This window comes from Prionailurus viverrinus, chromosome A1 (genome assembly GCF_022837055.1).
Source record: "Prionailurus viverrinus isolate Anna chromosome A1, UM_Priviv_1.0, whole genome shotgun sequence".
Lineage (NCBI taxonomy): Eukaryota > Metazoa > Chordata > Mammalia > Carnivora > Felidae > Prionailurus > Prionailurus viverrinus.
Genome location: NC_062561.1, coordinates 67672973 through 67685187, shown reverse-complemented (window position 1 = coordinate 67685187; position 12215 = coordinate 67672973). Strand labels below are relative to the sequence as shown.

General features: G+C 42.6%; 1 long non-coding RNA gene across 1 annotated transcript in view; it reads left to right on the top strand.

The window, feature by feature from the left end:
* Window positions 1-5439, top strand: part of LOC125173080 (uncharacterized) — a 30304-nt gene extending 24865 nt beyond the window's left edge. Inside the window, exon 3 of the long non-coding RNA XR_007154916.1 lies at window positions 4696-5439. This is a non-coding gene — a long non-coding RNA (uncharacterized LOC125173080). The remainder of the gene's footprint in view (window positions 1-4695) is intronic.
* Window positions 5440-12215: the final 6776 nt, after the last annotated feature.

Below are 12215 nucleotides of genomic sequence, written 5' to 3'. Positions count from 1 at the left end.
CGTTAGGGGTAGAGATTACTTTCAACAAATCTTAATTGACAATGAATGGTGTTGTCACAGATTATGTTGTATACATATTTAATTAAATAATTATAAATCTCAATATTATAGCTTTCTTTTGAAATTTTGAAGCTGATAATTATTTTGTGCACCCAAATATTGGCATAGGCCCTTGAAACACTCAAAATTCCATGTGCTATGACCAGAGCATGTAATGGGGGAAAATAGTGCCAAGCACCCCTGTTCCTATTCTGATATGTCCCTTCATGAGAGCAGGCCAGTCCCCCTCCCTAGTACATCTCTGTCTCTATCTCTGTCTCTGTCTCTGTCTCTGTCTCTCTCTCTCTCTCTCTCTCTCACACACACACACACACACACACACACACACACACACGCATGCACACTGAAGCTCGGTGATCAAACACTTGAGACTTCAAGGCTCTGTTTGGTGCAGAGGACATTTAGGGCCTGTTGTCTTCTGCTTCCCTAAACTTAGAACTGAGTATCTTGGAAAGGTCTAGGAAGGCTCTGAGTGAAGAAAATTTTGCTTTTATTCTATGTTAGAAAGTTATGGGACTGAAATCTTTTTGCCATTTAACAGACTTAAATGAATGTGAAAAAGCACCATATGGATACATGTGGACAGCCCGCCTTTGCTCAGGGGGTACCCTTGTCATCAGTCGGTGCCACTATAATCTCATCCAGACCCGACTTGGGGAGTAAGGACAACACCAATGCTATTGTCCCCTGGCTTCTAGACAGATATGGGCAGCATCAATGGAAACCATATGGTAGACTAGAAAAAGTATGGCTGTGAAGCCAAAGGGATATGTTTTTAAGTTCAAACTTGGCTTCTTTATTTGGTTTCCATGATTAGGTTGCCCTCGTAGAGAATGTTTCCTTACTTTCCTTACTCGTAAAATGGAGATACTAAAATGTGCTTCACAAGACTGTTGCAAAGATTAAAAATTATATACATGTAAATACATGTATATGTGTGTATCTATATATGAACACACACTCAGGAGGTTTGGCCCCAAGGCACTAAATCAATAGTTTCTACTATCGCTGTTAAAATTTTATTATCATTAATCACATAGAGCATGAAATTATGGCCACCTCCCTTAAAAGGAAAAAAGAGCTCTGTAGAGAATTTTAAACTTCTTATATTATCCCTGTAAAATTAGATTATTAATGTGTCAGTACAATCCAAACTCAGTCATGTGTCTTGACTGACACTTTTCTGGTCTATATTCAACATTTGTTGTATGCCCTGATGCAGTCTTCAAGTCTCATCCATGTTGTTGCATGCGTTGGAATTTTCTTCCTTTTTAAGGCTGATTAGTATTCCATTGTCTGTTTCCACACTTTGTTATTCATTCCAAAAATAACACTTTCAAGTGCACTTACTTTCTTCCTATAAATATTGACTTATATTCAGATGGGTTTCGTAGATGGGGAAAAAAACCCAAAGTTACTTGTTTCCTTCTTGTGTTGATACCCATGTATTAGTTTTTTTTTTTTTTTTGAAGGGCTGAAAATTGAACCAACAGGATTCTTTTTCCCTTATCTCCTGAAGATTAGTTTACTTTTTACATGTGAGTAGAGTAGTGAGTGTATGTATTCAGCAAATACTGCTGATAGGTAAATAAAAGCTGTTGCTCTGTGAGTGTGACAGAAGTAGCTTATTCCTTATTCGACTCTAGGTAATTATGCAACGTGTGGCATTTTTAGCCCTGGAGGTTCAAATAGACTTTCACGTTGTGTGTTCTTGGCCTGGGCAATTTTTGAAAAACCATGTCTTGCTGGACAAGTTGCTTTTTCTGCCGTTCTCATCGTTACGTCTGTGCTCTGAGCTTTGGAGAGCACAGCATTCCAATCGTTCAACCCAGCACGTTTCTGCTGACCCCATTTCAACCTGCCCGAGGCAACTGTCGCTTCTACAGCCCGTCTTCAGATGCGTCCAGCTTTGTGGTTCTGAATTTCAGCAAGCACATCAGAGACGATGACACAGCGACCATTCCGACCATTCCTTAACTTTCTGTTTCTGACTCTAAAATAATCGGTGGGGGGGGCGCCTGGGTGGCTTGGTCGGTTAAGCGTCCAACTTTGGCTCAGGTCATGATCTCGAGGTCTGTGAGTTCCAGCACCGCGTGGGGCTCTGTGCTGATGGCTCAGAGCCTGAGCCTGTTTCAGATTCTGTGTCTCCCTCTCTCTCTGCTCCTCCCCTGTTCATGCTCTGTCTCTCTCTGTCTCAAAAATAAATAAACGTTAAAAAATTAAAAAAAAATAAAATTAAATTAAAATTAAAAAAAATAAAATAATCGGTGAGGATGGAGAGGGAGGCAGCTGATGGGCTATGGGGGGTTGATATTTGGGTTCAAATCTTATTTTTTTTTTTTTCTCCATTGTGGAGACTTGACTTCACCGTTCTTTCAACTTGTCTGAACTTTATTATCTGTAAAGAAAGAATAATCAGACCTCACAGTAGTCTTGCGAGGACTTAGATGATAAAAGGGTAGTACAGTTACACATTCAATGAACGGTAGCTGTTGTTTCATTCGTGAATGAAAAATATCATGCTTTGCCAAGCAATTGTCTTATATGATGTAACATTTGGTCTGAAGCATAATTCTAGATGATTCTAAATTTCTTGGAAGCTTGGATTTTTAGTGTGTTTTTCATGTGGATATTGGTATATCTGCTACTAGTTGCTCAGAAAGCTGACGTGGTGACGGTTTTATTTACTAACCAGGTTTTGCTCTTTCAAGGCTGACTTCCAAAATTCGCGAAACCTCTGCTAATCTGTAGATGATACTAACAGCACTTTTTTTTTTTAATTTTTTTTAACGTTTATTTCTTTTTGAGACAGAGAGAGACAGAGCATGAACGGGGGAGGGGCAGAGAGAGAGGGAGACACAGAATCCGAAACAGGCTCCAGGCTCTGAGCCATCAGCCCAGAGCCCGACGCGGGGCTCGAACTCACAGACCATGAGATCATGACCTGAGCTGAAGTCAGACGCCTAACGGACTGACCCACCTGGACGTCCCTAACAGCACTTCTTAAATAAATTTTTTTTCTTGGCGGGGGCACCCGGATGGCCCATTTGGTTAAGTTTCTGACTCTCGGTTTCGCTCAGGTCTCACGATCTCAAGGTTTCGTGAGTTCAAGTCCCACATCGGGCTCTGCGCTGCCAGTGAGCAGGGAAAGGGGTAACGTTAGGCAGGGAAATATAAGGGGCCTTCAGGGAGGCAGCTGCAGCTGCAAGTAGGGGGCTGAGGAATCCTCAGCGGCAGCAGAGTTTGGGGAAGAAGAGGAGACGATAAATGTGTTCCGGACCTGCCTGAGCTAGGTGTCATGTGTGAAGTCTCACGAACTTTCTGATGAGGTCCCAATAAAAAGTCAGGGACAGAAATCCTCAGCAGCTACCCAGTGGGGACCCCTCTCACTCTTGAAAGCTTTATCCTTTCCCTCAATAAACTCGATCGCTTTGCTCACTTTCTGTCGTCAGCGAGATTCATTCTTCGACTCCGTGAGACCAGGACCAGCCTCTCTCCCACCCTTCTGTTAACACCAGCGCAGAGCCTGCTGGGGATCCCCCCCCCCTCCCCACTCACACTGTTTCTGTCTCTCTCAAAAGAAACTTTTTTAAAAATTAAAAAAAAATTTTTTTCCCTTGGGGCACCTGGGTGGCTCAGTTGGTTAAGTATCAGACTTTGGCTCAGGTCATGATCTCAGAGTTTGTGAGTTCAAGCCCCACATCCGGCTCACTGCTGTCAGCCTGTCAGCGCAGAGCCTGCTTTGATCCTCTGTCCGCCTCTCTCTCTGCCCCTCCCCCGCTCTCCCTTTTCTCTCTCTCTCTCTCTCTCTCAAAAAATAAATAAAACATTTAAAAAATGTTTTTTTCTTGCGGGTAAAAAGATTTGTTTTAGTTTTTAATCACCCATAATTCCACAATATAGAAATAATTACTGTTATCATTATGTAATATTTTCTTCTGATGCATTCATCTCATTATATGATTATTTTCTGTTGTCTTAGTTTGGGTCCCTAAAACAAACTCTAAGACAGGAATTTGAATGTAAAGAAGTTTTTTGGGAGGTGAGCCCAGGAAGCAATGGTAATTGAGTGCCAAGTGACACAGGAAAGGGAATGAAGACGCGCTATCAAGCACGTTTCCGGTATGGGCTACTGGCGCATAATCCTGCTGGGGAACTTTAGGAGACAGTGTGGGACACAAACCTGGGCATTGCGGGTATTTGTTGTGAAAATTAATGCAAGGGAACTTCATTTAGGGTGGAGTTGGAAGGCCGAGGGAGCGCGCGTGCCCTACCATTCCTTGCCAATGGCAGACCCAACAGAAGAGACCCACCTTGCACTGGTACTATTTTATTGCCCCAACAGGAGGGGGAAAGACTTTCCTCCTCCCCCAGCAACAGCCCAGCCAATGAGAAACTGTCACAACTCAGCCAATGAGAAGCTTCTATACTTCTCCCAGTTCACTCCAGTAGACTTTTGGTTTGCAACAACTCCTCCCAACTCTCCCCCACCCCCTTTCCTCTGTAGGAGAGCTTTCCTCTCCTTTGCTCTGGGGACTTGCTTTCTAGTATGCTTGAACCTGGCGTTAATTCTCTGCTCTTCCTACAGGAACCCATTTTTTTGCTGGTAAAATAATTGGCAGTTTTCTTTTTAAGGTTAACATTACTTGGTGATGAGAGGTGGGATCCAGAGAAGACCCCCAGCAACTTCGGAGGTGAGCCAAATAGGTGGCGCCCCCCACAGATCTAGTTGGGTTCACGCTCTTTCGCCAACCCCGGAGTCGGAGGGTATGTCCTCGCCTGAATTTCGAGCTCCGTTCTTTGTATTAGAGCCGTCCAAACTTTATGTGAGATCTGTTTTAAGGCTTGTTCTCTCGAAGAGGACTGATTTGGCCTTCAGTCGGACTCCTTTTTGCCATTGGATTGTTCCTGTTGGAATTGTGCCAGTTTGAACTGCGTTGGCCTTTGGTCCAATTCTTGTTTTAGGATCAACCTCTGCCTGTTGGAACTGTCCTACTCTTGTTTGGAACTGGACGGTTCCTCCTGGATCGATGCAGGACTTTGGTCTGATTCCTTCTGGAACCAGGCTGTTCCTGTCGAAATCGTGCTGTTTAGGAATTTTTCTCTTTGATCTAGAGAAAAACCTCCAAGAAATGGGATCCCAGTCATCAAAATATTTTGAGCCCACGTCCCTCCACACCCTCACTCCGGCGTCTGGTTTGATGTTTAAAAACTATGTGGCTTCACATACACATTTATAACTAAATAGACTGACTTAACCAAAAATAATTTAGAACTTCAGTGGCCATTATGGGGAACTTTTGCTCTCCCAAACTTGTTTTACTCAAAATTAAATTGGAAAGATGCAGCTTCTAGGGGGGAAAAACTGAGATGCCTACCTAAAAAAAAATTTTTAATGTTTGTTTATTTATGAGAGAGACAGAGCATGAGTGGGGGAGGGGCAGAGAGAAAGGGAGACACAGAATTTGAAGCAGGGTCCGGGCTCTGAGCTGTCCACACAGAGCCCAACGGCTGGAACTCATGAACCCTGAGATCTGGACCTGAGTTGAAGTCCCATGTTTGACCAGCTGAGCCACCCAGGCACCCCTGGGATGCCTATTTTAAATGGTTCCTTGAGGCTTCCAAATATTTTCAAATATTCTAAGTTTGTCTCCCTGCAAAATACTCTTGCTAAGTTAACTTAGACAAACAATTGAAAGGAGTCAAAGTGGTTTCTAGACCTCTTTCCCCTGCTCCCCTATCTTCTTTGTCTGCAATCACTTTGTGGTCATGCCTGCCTCTGTGTCATTTTCCTCTGTTGTCTCTGCCGAACTTCCCCTTTTCCTTTGTACCTCTCCCACCCCCCTCTCCTTTACCTACTTAAAACTGCCTCTTTGAAGTTAAGTCTCCTGAGGATCTAAAGAAACCCCAAATTTGTTATGTTCCCTGGACTAAGACCAAGTTAAGATCCATAGTTAGAGAGTTGTTGTTTTTTTTAATATGTGAAATTTATTGTCAAATTGGTTTCCATACAACACCCAGTGCTCATCCCAAAAGATGCCCTCTTCAATGCCCATCACCCACCCTCCCCTCCCTCCCACCCCCCATCAGCCCTCAGTTTGTTCTCGGTTTTTGAGTTAGAGAGTTTTCTAAAGTAACTGAGGAATCCCATAAATTTGCTGAAGACTTTAGCATAGTTGTTTAAATTTAGCAACTGGCTTCTCAAGATTCATGTTAATTAGTCCACATGCTTGTTGGTGAGGGCCAGACCAAATATTGGATGAAACTAGCCCAGTGGGAACAACCTGAAAGGGATTTAGAGAAACAGACTCCTAACTTTTGGCAGGATGCTAGAATGCTTGCTGGAAATCTCCACTAAGCAATTACAGTAGCTTTTCCTAAGCCTGTTGATTAGAACAAAATTCAGGCTGACACACAAAACCCTGATGAACACATTCATGACTGATAATCGACTCCAAGTTGTCTCCTAAGAAAGTTCAGGTCTTCCTTTAGAGGTTGAATCCACCAGGCAGCATTTAACTCTGTTTATTAATGGACTCAACCCAGATCTTTCTCCTTTAGTTAAAAGGACCAGGTTGGAATGGGAAACTGTTCACTAAACATTTAGTTAATTTGGCAAACCAGCTCCCTCACATCCAAATGAAACAACAACAACAACAACAAAAACCCATCTAGTGCCTGCTGTCGCTGGAAAGAGGCAGGGCATTGGTAAAAAGATTATTACAAATGTAAGTACTCTAGGCACCTTCAGTTTTCCACTGAGTCCAGTGTGTTTCTAATGCCCAGTATCTGGGCTCTGAGGAGCTTCAAGGCCTCTTCCCAATCCTCCCCTCTAACTGGCCCCAAGAAACTACTCCGGATTGGGAATGACTCTCGAGCCACACTCCATGCCCAACCCTACCGCTATAAAGCAGCCCCTGCCTTGGAGTTACTGAAACAGTTCACATAGCAGGGGTCTCAAACCTCAATGGATTTCTGTCTGAACCTGTTCCCTTTTGTCTGGCTCTTTGAGAGTTACACACCCTTATCCTTGTAGTTCCTCTGCCTCTATTCATTTATCGGGCTAAGATTTCTTAGAAAAGAATCATGCTGGAATTTTCTTTTCCCCAAAGGGGGAATAATGCTAAAATTCGATCATAATCATCAAAATAACCAACTAGGTAAATTAAATGGTCCTTTGACATCTTTTATTTCCATTTTTAAAAGATATTTTGTTTATTTTAAAGTTTATTTATTTATTTTGAGAGAGAGAGAGAGAGAAAGTGTGTGTTTGTGTGTGTGTGTGTGTGTGTGTGCGCGCGCGCACACGCGCACGCACAAGTGAGGGAGGGGTGGAGAGCCAGAATCCCAAGCAGGCTCCACACTGTCAGTACAGAGCCCAATGCGGGTTTGATCTCACAAGGTGTGAGATCATGACCTAAGCCAAAATCAATAGTTGGGCCCAACCGACTGAGCCACCCAGGCACCCCTAAAGATTTTATTTTTAAGTCATCTCTATACCCAATGTGGGGCTCAAACACAACTCTTAAATCAAGAGTCACATGCTCTACTGACTGAGCCAGCCAGGTGCCCCTATTTGTTCCATTTTTGACGGCTCTATAGCCGAGCCCAGAGACACTGATTATTTGTTCCTATTGGAACAGGTGCCATCCTCATTGTGGCAAAATCTTCCACCGATATTTCCCCACCAATATTGACTATCATTTTGTCAGTAGACCAATAGTTTATCCTGAAGATAAAGATTTACCAGAATTGAAGCCGGTGACATCTGACAAGACCACTTCCCCAAGACGTCCAGACCAGGCCTGTATACTTTTTTTCTCACTGTTGCTTCTTTCTCTCTCTCTCTTGTGGGAAGACAGTGCCTCTGTCGGCATTTCCCAAGCCCTTGTGAAAGGGGGAAACCTTCTGATTATGGCCTTTAAGAAATAGCCTCCTCGTGATCCTGGGACAAATTAATTTTTCACTTGCTTTTTCTGAAGGGTTAGAAGGTCCAGAATTCACAAAAGTCTTCTTTCATTCGAACTGTTAACTCACTTTGGATTCTTATCCAAATTCATGGTCTCTGAATTTGCAACCCTACAGGCTGTATTATCAATAACATTTTTAGTTCCAAACAGTTATTTTGAGATAACAATACTGCTTTAAGATGTCTTTGACATTTTAAGATGTTCTGCTCTTTTGCAAAAAGTTCATCAGCTGTTGCTTCCCATTTATACCTGGACTGCTTCTCCCCAGATGGACTTATGTTCTTCCTTCAGTGTTGTCTTGCAGTATTCACTATTATGCTTTCATGGCTGCTTTAAGCAGAGACTTCCAGGAGGCATGCATGACTATGGTTTGCCTTCAGAGGGAGAATTTTTCTGCCCTGTCAGAATAAATACTTCAGTTGGCTACTTTCAGCCCTAGAGTCTTGTTTTAGAACCATCCGTCATACAATTTGGAATTATGCTACTTCTTCTGTTTTTACATATAATTACTTAAGTTTTGTATTTTGTCATCAAACTTGTAAAAAAATGTACCCTATAAGGGGATGCTGGCTCAACACTTAGAGATGATCTCAAACTCTTATGACCTTGAGAAGATCTAGACGTTAGATGGGAAGTGCCTGAGAGTTCCTCCCTCCAACCCTTCCTTGTTATTCAAATGTGGCCTTAAGTGGTTTCCAACAGCTATGGACTTTGACATAGGACAGGAAAACCAGGAAAGGTCCTTCCTGGCACTGAGGGACAAAACCACTAAATATAAAGAACTTGACTACGATTAGACAGGCGTTCAAAGAAAGATCTTGATTAAAAGAGGGAAATGTGAACATTAATAAAAGGAAATTTTGTTTAGAAATGGAGTTGGGAGGACAGGCAAGGGGAGTGCGCATGCCCTATCACTCCTTGTTCATAGCCGACCCCACGGGATGAGACCCACCTTGCACTGGATACTATTTTACTACCCCTTCAGGAGGAAAAAAGGTTTTCCTCTTCCCTTGGCAACAGTCCAGCCAATGAGAAACTGTCACAGATCAGCCAATGAGAAGCCACTGTACTTCTAATTCCCAGTTTACCCTAATGGACTTTTCCCGTCTAACAGCCCCTCCCCACTTCCCGTTTTTTTCTCTAAACTTTTTCTCCTTTGTTTGGGGGACTTGCCTGCGGTTTTGCTGTAGCTTGCTTGTCCCGGGTTGCAACTCTCTGCTATTCCCAAATAAACTCTTCCCCCCCCCCCCCCCCCCCCGGGGAAATAACTGGCAGTTTTATTTTTAAGGTTAACATCGCATACCAGCTCCTATCGGCCTATTGATTGAAGGCTTCTGGGGAAGAGAGCAGAGGGAGACATGAATCCCCTGGCATTCCTGGCCTGCCTTGTACTTGGGCAGAGCAGACGGTGGTGTTGGAGAAAGCCCTCCGACAGAGCTGCAGGAAGTCAGGCCCAAGGCTGAAGGGCAGGTGCTGGCAGCATCCACCACACCATGGTATTAAAGACCGGCTGTAGAATAGTCTAGATGCTGGATGAATGCCTTCTCAGGGATTACACTCCTGTGATTATTTCTTTTCTGTTCCTCCTAAAGGTAAAATTTCTCAAAGGAGTTCTGGATAATCATTGTCTCCATACCTTCTCATGCCTTTCCTTCTTCAGTACGTTTTTATAGGGTTTCTATCGCCCTCTCTTTGAAATACTGCTTTAATTTACCCAAAACCCCAAATCTCATCATTACTCTTCTGTCTTCAATTTACTAGCCTTTCAGAAGCATGGGATGCAGACTTTCCTTCTAGAAACACTCCCTTTGTGTCTGTGACTACATTTTTGCCCCCATCTGTCTCCTTGGGTGGGTTCTCTATCTGGAAATGTTGGAGAGCCTCAGGGCTCGGTCTTTGGCTTCTCTCGCTTTGTTAATTTTTGGGGTTGTTCTCATCTTATTTCGTTAACAAACATTCTTAAGTAAATCTAGCAAATGTCAACATTAAAAAAGTTTTCTTTTTATGTTTTTATTTTATTTTTGAGAGAGAGACAGAGACAGAGACAGAGTGTGAGTGGGGGAGGGGCAGAGAGAGAGGGAGACAACAGAATCCAAAGCAGGCTCCAGGCTCTGAGCTGTCAGCACAGAGCCTGGCGTGGGGCTCGAACCCACAAACCCGTGAGATCATGACCTGAGCTGAAGTCAGATGCTTAACCGACTGAGCCACCCAGGAGCCCCCAGATGTCAACATTTCATATAATCTTGGGATATGTGTACATTTTTAAAGTAACATTTTGGGGATTATTTTTAGTATTCTTGAAATATTTTATATTTAAAGAGGAAACAGGGGTGCCTGGGTGACTCAGTTGGTTAAGCGTCCAACTCTTGATTTGGGCTCAGGTCATGATCTCACAGTGTGTGGGATCAAGCCCCATGTCAGGCTCTGTGCATGTTGTCAGCATGGAGCCTGCTTGAGATTTTCTCTCTCCCTCTCTCTCTCTCTCCCTCCCCTGCTTGCATGTGTGCTCTCACTGCTCTAGCTCTCTCAAAATACATAAACAAACAAACAAACATTTAAAAAAATCAGAGGAAACTTATACAAATTGTTTAGGAACACGTAAACCATTTGTAAACCAAAGCACATGATGACATTCACTTCTCCAGCTGTCATTCCTTTTTTTTTTTTATGTTTATTTTTGAATACAGACAGAGCATGAGTGGGGGAGGGGCAGAGAGGGAGGGAGACACAGAATCCAAAGCAGGCTCCAGGCTCTGAGTTGTCAGCACGGAGCCCCATGCGGGGCTCGAACTCACAAATCGCGAGATCATGACTTGAGCCAAAGTCAGACACTCAACCGACTGAGCCACCCAGGCTCCCCTTCCAGCTGTCATTCTTCAGGCAATTTCATCTCACAGAGGACAACTGAAGACAAGAGGCACCTAAATTGCCAAAGTTATATGCCCGAACTAATAATTATTCCCAGGAGAGATCCTCAGATCCTTACTTCAAGCCTATTAAACTGTACCTTAAAAATAGTGAAAAGTGAAATATTATTAGAAACAGGAGAAGGAATAAAAATATAAGAAAAACAGACATGAAACTTTAAAGAGTTAAATGGCCATTATTAAGTATATGTAAGGAAATCCATAAACCCCTATCCCTGTGTTTCATTACGCCTTAAGAGTACTGTATCAAATGGCATAATAATATATGCTGGTAATGAGACCAAATAATAACAGTTGTCATTCCGTTTTGCATACCTTAGGGGTAGAAGAGCATTAGCAATACAGTTTAGAAAAGTGCCCTTCAAAATTAACATTTTTTTGTTTTAATATTGAAACCTGATGGACTTCATTTCTGTCATCCACCTTATAATAAAAGCCTTAACCCAAAGATGTGACTCCAAGAATGGGAATCACAGACACAGATTGGAAACCCTGTGAAGGCATGAAACATGCATTTCAGTTAGATGCAGTTTGCTGCTTTCATACAAACAGCTTCCCCCAGAGTGCAATTGAAAAACTTAATGTTTATTTATTTTTGAGAGAGAGAGACAGAGTGTGAGTGGGGGAGATCAGAGAACTAGGAAGACACAGAATCCAAAGCAGGCTCCAGGCTCTGAGCTGTCTGCACAGAGCCCAACACGGGGCTGAACTCAGGAACCATGAGATCATGACCTGAGCTGAAGTGGGTCGCGCCACCACAGCGCAATTGAAAGTAGAATAACCAGAGGGGATGAGAGGAAGTCTCTTGTTAGAAAACAAAAAAGAATTCCAAAATTTCTTTATGTATTGAAAGTACTCCAGCTTTTTTTAAAAAAATATATGAAACTTATTGTCAAATTGGTTTCCATACAACTCCAGCTTTTTTAAAATCCCTGAATGTCCTACAATGTATCTGAATATCCAAAATAATGACTGAACATTAAAAATACGCAGTGCAAATTAATTTCACAAATGTGTTTCTTCAAATTCTATTTCTCTTAGTTTAACTGAAGCCATATTTAACAAACAGAAAAAAAATTAATGAAGAGAAAACAGACCCACTGATTTAAATCGCCAAGGGTTGGGAAGGAGATTATAATGATAACTTCGGTAGTATTTCATAAATTATTATTTTTTAAATTTTTTTTAACATTTATTTATTTTTGAGACAGAGAGAGACAGAGCATGAATGGGGGAGGGGCAGAGAGAGAGGGAGACA